A 14,218-nucleotide genomic window follows, 5' to 3' on the forward strand; every position below is an offset into this window, starting at 1 on the left:
TGAGGATACAATGCAGTATGCATCTCCACTTCCAGACAAAGATGGACTCGAATGAAACTGTTTATTATATCTTGATAATAGGAGGCTGTACTACTCTCTGCCATTGCCCATGCCTGCATTGATGGACATATGACTGTCTATGAAGAACTATACTATAGTAACTATATAGGGGAACTCAGTGGGGTGGATTGTGGAGAGGTTAAGGGAAATCCCGGGCCTATAGAACTATATCATAAAATGATAATAATAAAAAGAAGTGGGCCTGGTGGCGTGGCCTAGTGGCTAAAATCCTTGCCTTGAACATGCCAGAATCCCATATGGGCGCTGGTTCTAATCCCAGCAGCTCCACTTCCCATCCAGCTCCCTGCTTGTGGTCTGGGAAAGCAGTCGAAGACGGCCCATGCTTTGGGACCCTGCACTCATGTGGGAGACCCAGAAGAAGTTCCTGGTTCCCGGCTTTGGATTGACGCAGCACAGGCCGCTGCTGTCACTTGGAGAGTGAATCATTGGACAGAAGATCTTCCTCTCTGTCTCTCCTCCTCTCTGTGTATCTGACTTTGTAATAAAAATAAATAAAATCTAAAAAAAAAGACATAAAATAAGAAATAAGAATGAAAAGTTAAATAAGCCAGGCATGCAAAGACAAATACTGCATGTTCTCTTTTAATGTGTAAACTAAGAAGTTCAGAAGTTGAAACTAGAATAGTGATTACCAGAGCCAGCTACACAGTGTGAAGCAGGGGGAGAGGAGGAAGATACTTCATGGGCACAAGGGTTAAGTTGGATGAGAAGAATTAATTTCTTATGTTTCATAGCATAGTAGGGTAGCTGTGGTTGACAACAATTGAACATATTAAAATAGCTAGCAGAAACATATATGAATATTCCCAAAACAAAGAAATAGCTATACCAGTTACTCTGGTCTGATTAACCCACACTGTCCAATATGTGTACAAAAGTCACACTGTTGGAGCTGGCACTGTGGCATAGTAGGAAAGGTGCCACCTGCCATATCAGCATCCCAATGGGGCACTGGTTTGTGTCCTGGCTACACCACATCAGATCCAGCTCCCTGATAATGACCTGGGAAAAACAGCAGATGGCCCGGGTAGCTGGGCTCCTGTCACCCATATGGGAGACCAGGAGGAAGCACCTCACTCCTGGTTGAGGCCATTTGGGGAGTGAACCAGTGGATGGAAGATCTTTTTCTGTATCTTCCTCACTCTGTAACTTTGATTTTCAAACAAATAAATATCTTTTTTCCAGATTAAAGTCACATTGTTCCCTACATATCTGCATAATTAACTATGTATCATTAAAGTATAAAAATATGTTTAAGTATGTATTTGCACAATATTAAAACCAACTAAACATAACAGACATCTACATTAAACTTCACTCAAAAGAAAACAATATACAAATCTGCCATATCAGAGCATAAGAAAATAGATTGGTTAGAATTTTGTCAGAATTACAACCTTTTGTACCTTTTAGAATACCATAAAGAAGAGAATGACAGCCCAAAGTATGAGAGAAAATACTTGTAAATATATATCATGTAAGAGATTTGTATACAGAATATATAGGGAATGTTCACAACTCAATAATAAAAATCCCAATTTCTCCGTGGCAGGCATGTGGCCTAGCAGTTAAGATGCTAGTTAGACTTTCTACAGCCTACACTGAAATGCCTAGATTCATTCCCATCTCAGGCTCTAGATTGTAACTTCCTGCTAACATGAATTAGAGACAGCAACCACTGCTCAAGTAAACTGGGTTTCTATTTTCTGCAAGGGAGACCTGGATCAAATTTCTAGCTCCCAGTCCTGTGGCCTTGTGGCTTTTGGTAAGCAAACCACCAATGGGAATCTGTCTTTCTCTAAAATTGATCAATCAATTAAACAAGAAACAGTTCTACTGTCTAAATAGAAATTTCTTTAGAGAAGTTAATGAGCAATATACACATGAAATGATACTCAGCAACAATAATCACTTGGGGAATGCTAATCAAAACCTAATGCAATACATGTTCCTGCTATATGGATAGATACAATTAAACAGGTAAGAACAAGTATTTGAATCCCCATATGGTGTTGGTAGAAAAGAAAATTTATACAATTGGTTTGGAAAATAGCTTGAGAGTTACTCAAAATATTAAATCTAAGAGTCAGTCAGCAAGTGACTAATCAATTCTTTTTCCAGGTATATATTCAAGAGAAACAGATGTGTCAAGCAGTTATGTTTATATGAAAGTTCATAGCAGCGTCATTCATAATACTCTTTAAATGGTGATAACTTTAATTTCTACTCACTGCTGCATGACTAAATAAAAACGTGGTGAAGTGCTAACATAGGCTATACTTAGATGAACATCAAGCACATTCTATGCAATAGACAAGCAAGAAACAAAAGGCTACACACTGCACCTACAATTCAAAGTATATACAATGACCAAAATAGGAAAATCCAAAGGAATAGAAAGTAGATTAATAATTGTCTAGTACCAAAAGAAAGAGTGTAATAATGAGAGAAAAATAGGGAGTGATTGCAACACCGAAGGCTGTCTTCTTGCAGGATAATGAAATTGTTTCAAAATTTGTTTCTGATCATGGTTGCATAACTCTATGTAATTATGTTAAATGTCAGTAAATAGTAAACTTTAAATTGATGAAATGTATGACATGTTAGTTATACCTCAATAAAACTAGTAGAAATAGTGCTTTTAGGTTAAGTGGTACAGGGGTAAGGAATGTTCATCCTGCAAGCCATATGAAGCCCATAAACTTCTCCGTTGTTACCCTGCCAAGGCAACCACAGGCAGGACTCAAAATTCATCAAATCTATATATCCTTAGAGCAGGATAATTTTTAAATGGATAGTTTTGTATGGCCCATGTTATAAATGATGTTATAAATACCCAAAATAACCTTAGCAGGAAAAAAATCTCCCCATCCCTGACCTAGAGGTTACCTGGATCATGTCCATATCAGAATGCCTGAGTTTGATAACCAGGCACTGAAAACATGCCTTTCTGCAAATACAGAACTTGGGGGGAGATGACAATGGCTCATGGCACTTGGGATTCTGCCACCAAAATGAGAGACCTAGATTGAGTTCCTGGCTCCTGTCTCCTGGCTCCTGGTTCCTGGCTCCTGTCTCCTGTCTCCTGGCGCCTGGCTCCTGGTTCCTGGCTCCTGGTTCCTGGTTCCTGGCTGCCGGCTCCTGGCTCCTGGTTCCTGGCTCCTGGCTCCTGGCTCCTGTCTCCTGGCGCCTGGCTCCTGGCTCCTGGCTCCTGGTTCCTGGCTCCTGGCTCCTGGTTCCTGGCTCATGGCGCCTGGCTCCTGACTCCTGCTTTCAGCTCCAACAGGAATCTCAGGAGTGGACCAGTAGATAGGAATTTGCTCGCTCTCTCATTCTTCCTCTACCTCTCAAGTAAACACAAAAACTTAAAAAAAAAATTACAGCTCATGTTGCACGTTTTATCTAAGTACTATATATTTTTTATTTTGAACAATGTATTCATCCCAGAGACAAAGACAAGGAGTATACACAATTTTATTCACTGGGTCACTCCTCAAATACCTACAAAGTCCAGGACAGGTTGAATGAAGCCAGAAGCCAGGATCTCAAACGGTTTCCCATGTGAAAGATAGCAACTCAAACTGGAGCTATAACCTGTTGCCTCCCAGGGTTCCCATTGGCAGGAAACTGAAATTCAGTACAGAGCTGGGACTAGTGCTGAGCATTCTAATAGGGGTTAGGGCATCCCAGCTGGCTGCTTAATTACTAGGCCAAACAAAAACCCCCAATGCTCTGCTTTTAGACAGTAAATCTACAAAACTGAGTATCGAGTGAATGGTTATAAAATCCTTTGTAGCTTTGGGAGTATTTCTACATTATATTTCAACTCTGGGGTACCTTCCAGGCAATTCAACAATGTTACTCAATAGACTAAACCACCAAGAAAGATGATCTTTTAATAACAAGTAAAAAATATGAAGTGTAGGCTAACAAGACAAAGGAGGAGGAGCAGAAGCTGCCTGTACTAGCAGCAGCACTCGAGTGTTTATTACATTCCTGACAGGAAGCACTTCCCATATGTTAATCCATTAATCTCCCAACAACATGATCAGTTTATAGATGACAAAACAGGGGCACTGAGTGTGGCTGCAAAGGGCTCGTGGCTTGCACCTGCGGAGCTGAGATAGTGTGTTCTAGAATATGTGCCCTTAAGCACATGCCAATGCTGCCCTCTGACACGCTATGTAACTCTGCAAAGAAAACACCAGGAGGAGGAATGAATGAGCAAAATAGACCTTGATATGCTCAATTTTTCAATCCAAATCAGGTTGCTTATTATAGGTGATTTTCTCCTTCTCTTTGAAAAATATTTATTTTTTTGCAAAATGTAAATCAGCCCATTATAGGCTTAACTATGGCACATATCCACACGTAAATTCAGTTTATAATTGCAGTTTGGTCACGATGCTGGGTTGATTAGTACACTGATGTTCTACATAAGCAACAAATCATTTTTTGTGTCTCATTTGTATGATCACTGAGATGAGAAAAAATTGCCCAAACCAATACATACATTTTTCTACTGTTACTATTTCAATCTCAGACAACAAAGATGAAATTTTATCATTATTTTGTCATATATAAATGGTGATAAATAAATAAAAAAGCCATAACTGCTTGGAAAGTACAAATGCTAATTTATTAAAATTGACATGAACAAGTTAATGCACTGTTTCAAAAGCTATTTTTTGCATTTCATCAATTGTTTTCTGTATGATACTTCTGGCTTAATACTGCAATACATGTCTATTTACAAATAAATTTAAAAAGTTTATGCAAAATGCTATTAAAAGGAAAAATTAACATTGATAAAAAAGCATCTTAGAATATGTGCATTGTTTTTCATCATAATATGCATTCTCACTGAGCTTTTTCAAAGACTCCTATATTCAAAAATTAAAATTTTTATAACACAATAAACTTATCTTTTAATTCTATTTTCCACAAGTATTTTTAAAGAACTCTCATATAATCCCATGGGCTACAAAGTTCATATTTATTGCTGAGTCCTAGCACAACATCTAGAAAACAGTAGCATTTAACAGACTTATCAAATTAAGCAAAGAAACCTGTTAACAAATTTAGAACTAACTCCCATAATGAACATCTTAATTTGAATAACAGTTAAAGTGGATCCTTACAAGACTAGGTTAGATGAAACACCTGTCCTTCCTCTCCTACTCCCCACCCCTCATCATACTGCATTGTTTTTCATTCCTCATGGGGGAAAACTGAGGTCCTCATTGTGTCAGTTCAGTAACCTTGGTGTTTTTGGTGAACTGTGGTAAGCCTGTAATAATATACTTCACCTACAACAGTATATTTAAAATGCAAACAAAACAGCAAGAATAAGAGAGCTTTCTACATATACAATGGGAGTATCAAACTCAAAGATAATCAGCTAATTCTACAAGTAAGGGTTCATTTCTTTAAATTTAGAAAATAAGTATTATTATTTGCATTTTCATCACACATGGAAAGGTTTACAAAATATATCCCATATTCATCTCAAACAGTAAATGTCAGGGCAAATAAATTTATGAAGCATTTGCTTCTCTAATGACATGACCATATAAAGGAAATTTTAAAGATCAATTTTTTTTAAGTTATGGCACCAAAACTGTATGAGACAAAATAAACTAGGTGCAACAGATAACTCTCACAGTAAAAGTATGTGTTTCAAAGCCTATCAGGTTCTAAGCTGCAGTAATACAAAGGTTCGCAACATACATATTAAAAAACACATCATGAAATTATGAAATGCTTGGGGGAAAAGAAAATGTAAAACATGAATCATGTTACAACACAATATTTCACATTTTTATATTTCATTGTTTGATTCAATTAGACAACAGAGATTAACTTTTAAGGATTAAATGCTACCATGCAATTGAAAAGAAAATGTTACTTAACATTCTATCAGATCATTCTTGCTTTTGTGTTCAGATAAACTATTTAGTGACATGGAGGTTTTAGGTGATATAAACACCCTGTAGACTTCCAAATTAACCAATAAATACTGTCAGTCATGAGTTGCGTGACTGTGAGCTAACTGCTAAACTCCTGCAGGTTTCAACTTTCTTCTTAAGTAACACTCTGCAGCCATCATACAAAGAAGTTATGACGATGACTTACGATAATATCTGTAAAACACAGAGGATGAGAAGCAGGTCCTTGAGCCTAGCAGCTAAGATCTCCAACATCTCACAGTGGGACATCTGGCTTCAATTCCTGGCTCTAGCTCCTGATTTTAGATTCTTGCCAATGTAGACCCTGGGTAGCAACAGTGATGGATCAAGTAATGGGGTTCCTGATATCCTTCTGGGAGGTCTGGTTTAAACTCCAGGTCCCCCCCAGCTTTAGCTTTGACCAGCTGCTGTGGGCATTTGGGGAATCAATTAGAGAATGGGCACTCAGTGTTTCTATCTGATTCTCTCTTTTTCTGCCTCTGAAATAAAGTTTTTCCTTTTGTTGTTAAAGAGTATAGAATCAGATGCACCATTACAGTCATTTCTGTGAAAACATATGACACGCCCCGTCCTGTGACTTCGCCAGGCACTGGCCTAAAACCCAATGGCATGTATGAGAACTGGGTCTGGGAGTGGATTAAGTGGAGGAACTTGGGAAACTCCCTTGGCAAGCCATAGCTCCCACTGGTGAACATGTGGTCCAGACCTGGGGGGGTCAGACGAACTGGGCAAAGTAGCTCCAACAGCTGGCAAATGTGTGAATTGGTAATGGAACAGGGTGGACCAGGCAGGACTGAGCAAACCTTAGCCCAAGCGAAACTAGAGACCAGGACGGAGCACAGGTCATGCCAAGCTAGGTTCTTGCACATACTGGACTGCGTGAGACAGGGACACTAAGCCACAGTGTCTAAGGCAGAGGTCGGGACAGGTGAGGGGCTGAGCCAAGCTGAGTCAGAGCAACCACTGGCATGCACATGATCTATGGCTGGGAACAGGCCTGGCTGGGGAGCTAAGGGGACACCCTAGCTGGGTTGAGGTTCCCACCAGGGGGCACGTGGGCTGGAATGGGGGCTGCATTCTGAACTGGAAATGGTTGCAGTCTCCCTTGGCACAAGTGTGGACTGGGATTCGATGCACCGAGCCGGGCCAGACTCCAACATCCTCTGGTGTCCTAGAGGACCAGGGTAGATGTGCGATGGACTAGGCAAGGTCTCAACCCCCTACTGAGCCATGTGTGAGCTGTATGTGGGTATGGACGAGCCATGGCTGGGCTGAAACATCCAACAGCAAGAACCAGTTTGGGTTGAAGGCCAGTCAGGAAAAGCCACTGTTCCTGCTAAGACAGGAGGTGAACTGAGTAGGGTGGCTCATGGAACCACTGGTATGCACAAAATCTAGCACTGGGAGAGGTTCTGATGGAGGAGCCTGGGCAACTCCTCTGGCAGGACACAGACCCGGCAGGTAGGTAAGTGCAAGAAACATGATAGGAAACGGCCCAGAACAGGCCATGGAAAGTTACCCAATGGCATACATTCGGCATGGGTCAGGGGAAGACCAGGCTGAATCTATTCACATCATCCACTGCAAAATCCAAGCACCAGAACAGTGTGGGTCAAGCTGGGTTTGGTCGCAACCAAAACTACTGCACAATATGGAATGCCAAGGTGAGGTTGCCTGTGCCGGATATGACCATGGGCCCAACCAGCACGCGTCAGAACCAGGAAGGGAGAGGGCAGAGCCAGCAAGGTAATATAGGGTTGGGGTTCCCTTGCTGGACAGCTACTCCCACTGGAGAGCATGAGCTGGGATGGGGCAGACCAGACTAGGCAGGGCTACAACACCTGTATGCCTAATGTGAACTAGAGCAGGCAAAAGCCAGGCTGGGCTGATTATTCCTACTGGTGCAAACAAAATTAGAGTGGGTGAGGGTTGATTGGGCTTAGCCACAGCATCAACTGGCAGAAGCTGGCACTGGGGTCTAATTCTGTCATGTCAAACCACAGAACTACCTGGAGAGTGCATAATCCGGGAGTGGGAGAGGCCTGGGAGGGAAATAGGGGGCTCATCCCTCTTGGGTTACCACTTTCATGGGAGGGCAGGAAAACCAGGACAGCAGCTTGGGTGGAATGGGGTGTGGGACAGACTGGACTACCGCTACACATACTGGCAAACCAGGGTAGGGGGCGGGCCTGGTGGGGGTTACTGTGGGTCGCTCCAACTAGGCTGTAGCTCCCACTGGTTTATGCGTGGGCCGAGTATGTGCTGGGCAGAACCAGGCTGGACTGCAGCACCCATTGGTTCCAGTGGAATTTGGGGCTGAAAACAGAACCAACTCAGGGATCACAATCACCAGCTGATCAGGGTGATGTATTGTGCCGGGCCCTGTACTTGCTAGCACATACAAGAATCTGGTTTGAGAACACCTCAGACAAAGTTTCTTTGGAGAGCTCCCCAATCGAAATGCTGGACTCAGAACCCTAACCAAGAAAAGAGAGAAGACAGAACAGGTCAACCAACCATCTTAGCTATATGTTGGCAGCGAAATATGGGGCAAACAGAGACTCTATGATGGACTCTCTCAACCAGTGGATTCTTCAAAGACCTCATAGTGCTTGGAGTGGCAAGATTGGCAGCAATCCATAACTGGTGAACTATCAAAACCACTTGAGCAAGAACCTCAGAGCACCCGGGGCCCTGGGGTGGGTGGGAAATTGGGTGGGCCTTCTCCCTTAATACCTCCCCTTTTAACATGAAGGAAACAATATGGAAATAATAGTCTTACCCACTTTCCTATAGCCCTTGAACGTTTTTATCCTAATTAACTATGTAAAGATTGTCAAACATAAAAAAAAAAACATGACAAAATGTGTGAAGAGCCTTTTTAGACTCAAGGCATCATCATTTTGACATTCAGCTTAACTAACATGGGGGATGATATCATTTTCATGCAAATTTCCAAACCTTAATAATAATTCAACTACAACATCGTAATTTTTGGAAGGCCAATTATTGATAAAATAAGCTAAAGAAGGAACATCTTACGTAAAGCTTTTAATGCTACATGTGCTCTCAAGATGTTTATAATGCCTGCTGGACAGAAATTGCACGGTAGGTCACTGGCAATCATGTGGGTACCACGAACAAGGATAATGAAAGTGCTCAAAAATCAATGATTTTCTGCTTCCAGCTTCCTGGAGTGTAACCACTGAGGAATCTCTTAGCAACCTCAATGTTGAAATGTATCTGTGCATTCCCAGCTATTCATTGTATCTTTAACTGATCAGTAATAAAATCATGTTACTCTATTTGAGGTCAACAGACCAATGAAAATCAAGACCTCAGTTTCTCATGCCCTCGGACACACTAGGGGACAGATGACCAATGCTTTTTAAAAAAAACTGGCATTCAACTTGCAGGTTTAATTAGTTGCTTTTAATTTTGTGAGATATTTGGCCAAGAAATGAGATTAATGAAATCAAACACAAATGGAATTATCTGAGCTACAAACACTGAAAACAGGAAGTAGTATATCAGAAAAAGTACATTGCTTTTAGAGGCAAATATTTCCTATTGCTCTTGTTTTAGAGCTACTGAATATCAAGCTGACCAACAGACAGTAACTAGAATTAGAATCTATGAGTAGATTAAACAATAAAGAAAGCAATAACTGGGGAAGCCATGCTTTTCCGTGATTGGTTCAGTGGCATTAGGAGTAGCTGCAAGGTGGGCATGTTAGCATCTTGAGTTCCCTGCCTCACGAAAGGTGTAAAACATATATTCATACATTCTATCTCCTAAATGGCAGCTATGAAAGAGAGAAAGGGGAGAAGGAAAATAGGAAGTGGAAGAAGCATGTTAATATGTACAAGTTGAGTATCCCTTATTTGAAAGGTTTGGGAGCACAGGGTTTCAGACTTTGGAGCTACTTGTGTGTGTGTGTGGGGGGGGGGGGTTGTGTAAGATATGTCAAGATATCTATCTTGAGGATGAACTGATTCTAAACAAATTCAGCCATGCTTCATATATGGCTTATACGTACAGCCTGAAGGTAATTTTAGACAGTATTTTTAGTTTACCTGCATTTTGATGGCAGCTTGGCACATGTCAGGTGTGCATATTACTGGCACTCAAAGATTTGAACTTTGGACCATTCTAGATTTCAGATATTCAGATCTGAGATGCTCAATCAGTATGACTCTTAAAGTGAGTGGTTTATGTGCATCTCCTCAGGATTATTCTCATAAGAGAAAAATAAGGAAATTGACGTGCATGGAAAAGAATTCTCGAACTCTTAAGTGCAGGAAATGGTGAAACTTGTACTAAAACCCCAACTGACTGGTTCCTAAATTCATGATCCCCTAATGCCTGATTTTTCTATTAGGGCAGAGGAAGAACACAAAGAAGAAAAGCAGCTACGATGCTGTTTGAGATGCAGAGAACCCACACAGGAGTGTGAGTCCTGCCTCCTCTCTGGATTCGAGATTTCTGCTAATGTGCACCCTGGCAAGCAGCAATCAATGATTCAACTTCAGGTTCTCTGCCACTGACAACCAAAGTGTCAGGCTGAGATCCAGGCTCCTGGCCTGGGCCTGTGGCAGGCCTCTGTGGAGCAACCCAGTGGATGGGAGCTCTCTGCCTTTCAAATCAATGAAATGATTAGAGAAAAAAGGAGAGCAAAACTATGGGAATAAGTGGAGAAAAAGATGATTATGTCAGAAAAGTTTATGTCACATGGCTACAATTTTGTTTGGGGTTAATAATACCTAAAACAGTTTCTAAGGAAGAGTAAATCAAGTGCTAAAAAATTAAATTGAGAACTTTACATATATATTAAAATGATTAAAAATGAGTTTTTTCTATTCATCAATTTCAAAGTTTCTTACATAAATCATCTAAGGAAGTGAAATAATACTTATCCCCTAAAATATTCTTCATAAAATTCATTGTGAATATTAGTGCGTACTAGGGGAAATTTTACAGTTAATTAATATTGCTAAAAAATTCAGGCTTAAATTCAAAAGGTCTTGTTTTAACACTTGATATTAATGTCTTTAAAATATTCATCTTAAAAAGTTCTTCTGTTGAGGCCAACATGGTGGCACAACAGAGTAATTTTTTGCCTTGTGGTGCTGGCACCCAATAAGGATGCTGGCTCATGTCCTGGTTGCCTCACTTCTAATCCAGCTCTCCATGTATAGCCTGGGAAAGCAACAGATGACCCAAACCTCGGGGTTTAAACCTGCCAGCAGGCTGCAAGGTCACTGAGGGTGAAGTGATCATTAGCCTTAAGAACCTCTAGAGACAAGCTGCTGAGAAATGTCTGCTCTATAATGCACAAGTTACAAGATTAAGGAAGGGGAAGGCAGGAGGGCATCTCCTCCTCCCCCCCCCCATGCAACAATGACACTGTGATTGCCTAAAGGGCATGTCTATTTCCTTTGACCTTCCAGTCATGTCAGAGGTCACATTCCCTGTGCAGGGATGGAAGCTGTGCTTCAGGTAGGTGATGTCCCATGCCCATTAGGTAGCAGGCAAGGGCCCAGGGAGACTGCCCACACCCAAAACCTTGGGATGCAGCATTAACAGCAGAGACACAGAAGAAATTCCTGCATCCTGGCTTTGGATTGGCTCCATTCCATCTGTTGTGGCCACTGGGGAAGTGAACCAGCAGATGGAAGACCTTCTCTCTCTTTCTCTCATTCTCTCTCTGTAAAATCGGCCTTTCAAATATAAATAAAAACTTATAAATAAAGTCAGATATTCAGAGGAGGAGGAGAGACAGAGAGGAAGATCTTCTGTCCCATGAGTCACTCCCCCAAGTAGCCGCAATGGCTGGAGCTGAGCAATCTGAAGCAAGGAGCAAGGAGCTTCTTTTGGGCCTCCCATGTGGGTACAGGATACCAAAGCTTTGGGCCATCCTCAACTGGTTTCCCAGGACACAAGCAGGGAGCTGGATGGGAAGTGGGGCGGCCAGGATTAGAACTGGCACCCATATGAGATCCTGGCACATATAAGGCGAGGCCTTAGGCCAGCAGGCTACTGTGCTGGGCCCAAAAATAAATGATTCTTTAAAAATTCTTCTACTTAGCTGCTTTAAGTTATACAGATTGTAAATTTATCATCTTTAATGATTCAGGATCTTTCACTAATAGCTGAATGTGTCATCGATGTCAATGACTAATGCACAGATGCATATATATATTAGAAAAAGTAACAAGTGTAGAAGAAAAAATTCTTACAGTTAGAATTACATGGCAGTGTCTCTGTTTAAAACATTTAATGAGAACATATTTTGCATATGTGTTGCATGGGTCCATGTATTTGAGTATCATCCACTAAGATGCCATGTATATTACCAGGAAGCTTGAAGGAGAAGTAGCTGGGTCTGAACCAACACTCCAAGATAGCATATGAGCATTCCAAGCAGTGGTGCAACCCACTGAACCACACTGTCTGCTCCAATTAACTACCTTTTAAAAGGACAGTAGGAAAGTACAGGCCTTGTTTCAGAAAACCGCATATTATGTCTTTTTTTTCTCTATCAATAGAAGTCACATAGTTCTGCTGTGCACCCATTCACTTTAAATATACTTACAGCAAAAATATTCCTATTAGATTTCACTGTGATACAAACTGGCCTGAGTTAATGAGTGTCATACATTCAAAACATTTTAAAAGAATTTCATGTAAAAATAGTAAATCCAATTAAGTGCACACAAAATGTTCAGAAGATATCCAACTGAACTTCCTCTAATGAATAAAATATACTTTGTTACTAAATGTGGAGCCTGGAATCTTAATGAAAATCTGTATTCATTTGATGGATCTTGAGGGAAGTAAGTATACAATAGTGAGGAGCAACTAAGTGACAGAATCCTCTGAGGTCTTCCTCATCTCAGACAGTAAGCTGATCTCCCGATGACATAAGGCTAGACCAGAGTACTAATAAATATGCATTTTCTTTCATGTCAAAAAGGGACCAGAGCAAACAGCCTACTTTCTGCAAGTGAATTACTGCCTTATTTAGAAGCTCACCAGAGAAAAGGAAACTGACTCTAAAGGAAGCCCTACCATTGTTCTTTCTAGTGGTGCAAGAGAAATAAAGGTATGAACTGTAATACTTATGCTCATTCTGATCTTAATGTGAGGAAATATTGCCTACAGTCAACACATTTATTCGAAACAAGCTCCAATGCTTTCAAAAACATTTTTTCATTTTTTTTAAAGCTCAATTTATTTATGTGCAATAGAATCAATTCTGCCTTTCCTATACATTAAGCTTGTCAATTTAACCGTGATACTTTGTTCAAACAGCACTTTTTCTGGTTATATTAACCCCAGGCCAGAAATTCAGCAAAAAGCAGGAAAAATAAGCTGTAGATCTCAAATTGCAAGTCCCAGGTACCAGGTCTTATTAGTCTCAGAATCACAGAAAAAATGTCATTAAATAAATGTCCATTAAATCAATGTCATTGAATAAATACATACTTATTATTTCCAAGCATAGTATATAGAAACCTATACCTTGAATATTAAAATTTTAATTTGTGTTTATCTATGCCATTTACCTCGGCATTTGTGCCAAGTGATAGAAATAACATGCTGGCCAGAAATAAATTTTCGCTCAACTGGATTCTACAGAAACTACCTAATGTGTACTTTTTTCCCCCTTTGGAAAATCTAAACACAAAATCTATATCAATAATATCAATTCCTTGTCAAAAAGCTTTCTGTTTAGAGCAAGAGAAAGTTTCTACATGTTCTTAAATTGGTATTAAGTATATACAGAGAATCAGAAAATACAGCATGGGAGCATATTGAAAATAGCATTATTTTAATTTTCCTTTTTTTAGTTAGCTTCTGTCAGCTCTTACATATCATTTGTATAAAGCTCAAATTGGAAATCTGGCCTTTGAAATACTCTTCCCTAATGGAATATAAAAAAAGAAACCAAAAATGATTACTCTTGTAGCAAAAATTTAGAAATAATGCTATAATTCTAGAAACAACAAAGATAATAACAGTATTTCATACTGAAAGCAGTTCTTCTAGTGCAGGTACAGTGTTTACAATTGGCCTATTTCATAATCTACTTGCCTTAAAGGAATTTTGGCTCTAAAGTGATACAATTCTTCTTGTGCAAATGCTAATACCATTTCAAATTTTCA

The 14,218-nt window shown here is 40.2% G+C and overlaps 1 protein-coding gene across 4 annotated transcripts in view; it reads right to left on the reverse strand.

Moving 5' to 3' along the window:
- PHKB (phosphorylase kinase regulatory subunit beta) overlaps positions 1 to 14,218 on the reverse strand; it is a 221,839-nt gene that overhangs the window by 93,598 nt on the left and 114,023 nt on the right. The window lies entirely within an intron of this gene.

This window comes from Ochotona curzoniae, unplaced genomic scaffold (assembly GCF_017591425.1).
Source record: "Ochotona curzoniae isolate NIBS_2020 unplaced genomic scaffold, NIBS_Ocur_1.0 contig_3622, whole genome shotgun sequence".
Taxonomy (NCBI): Eukaryota; Metazoa; Chordata; class Mammalia; order Lagomorpha; family Ochotonidae; genus Ochotona; species Ochotona curzoniae.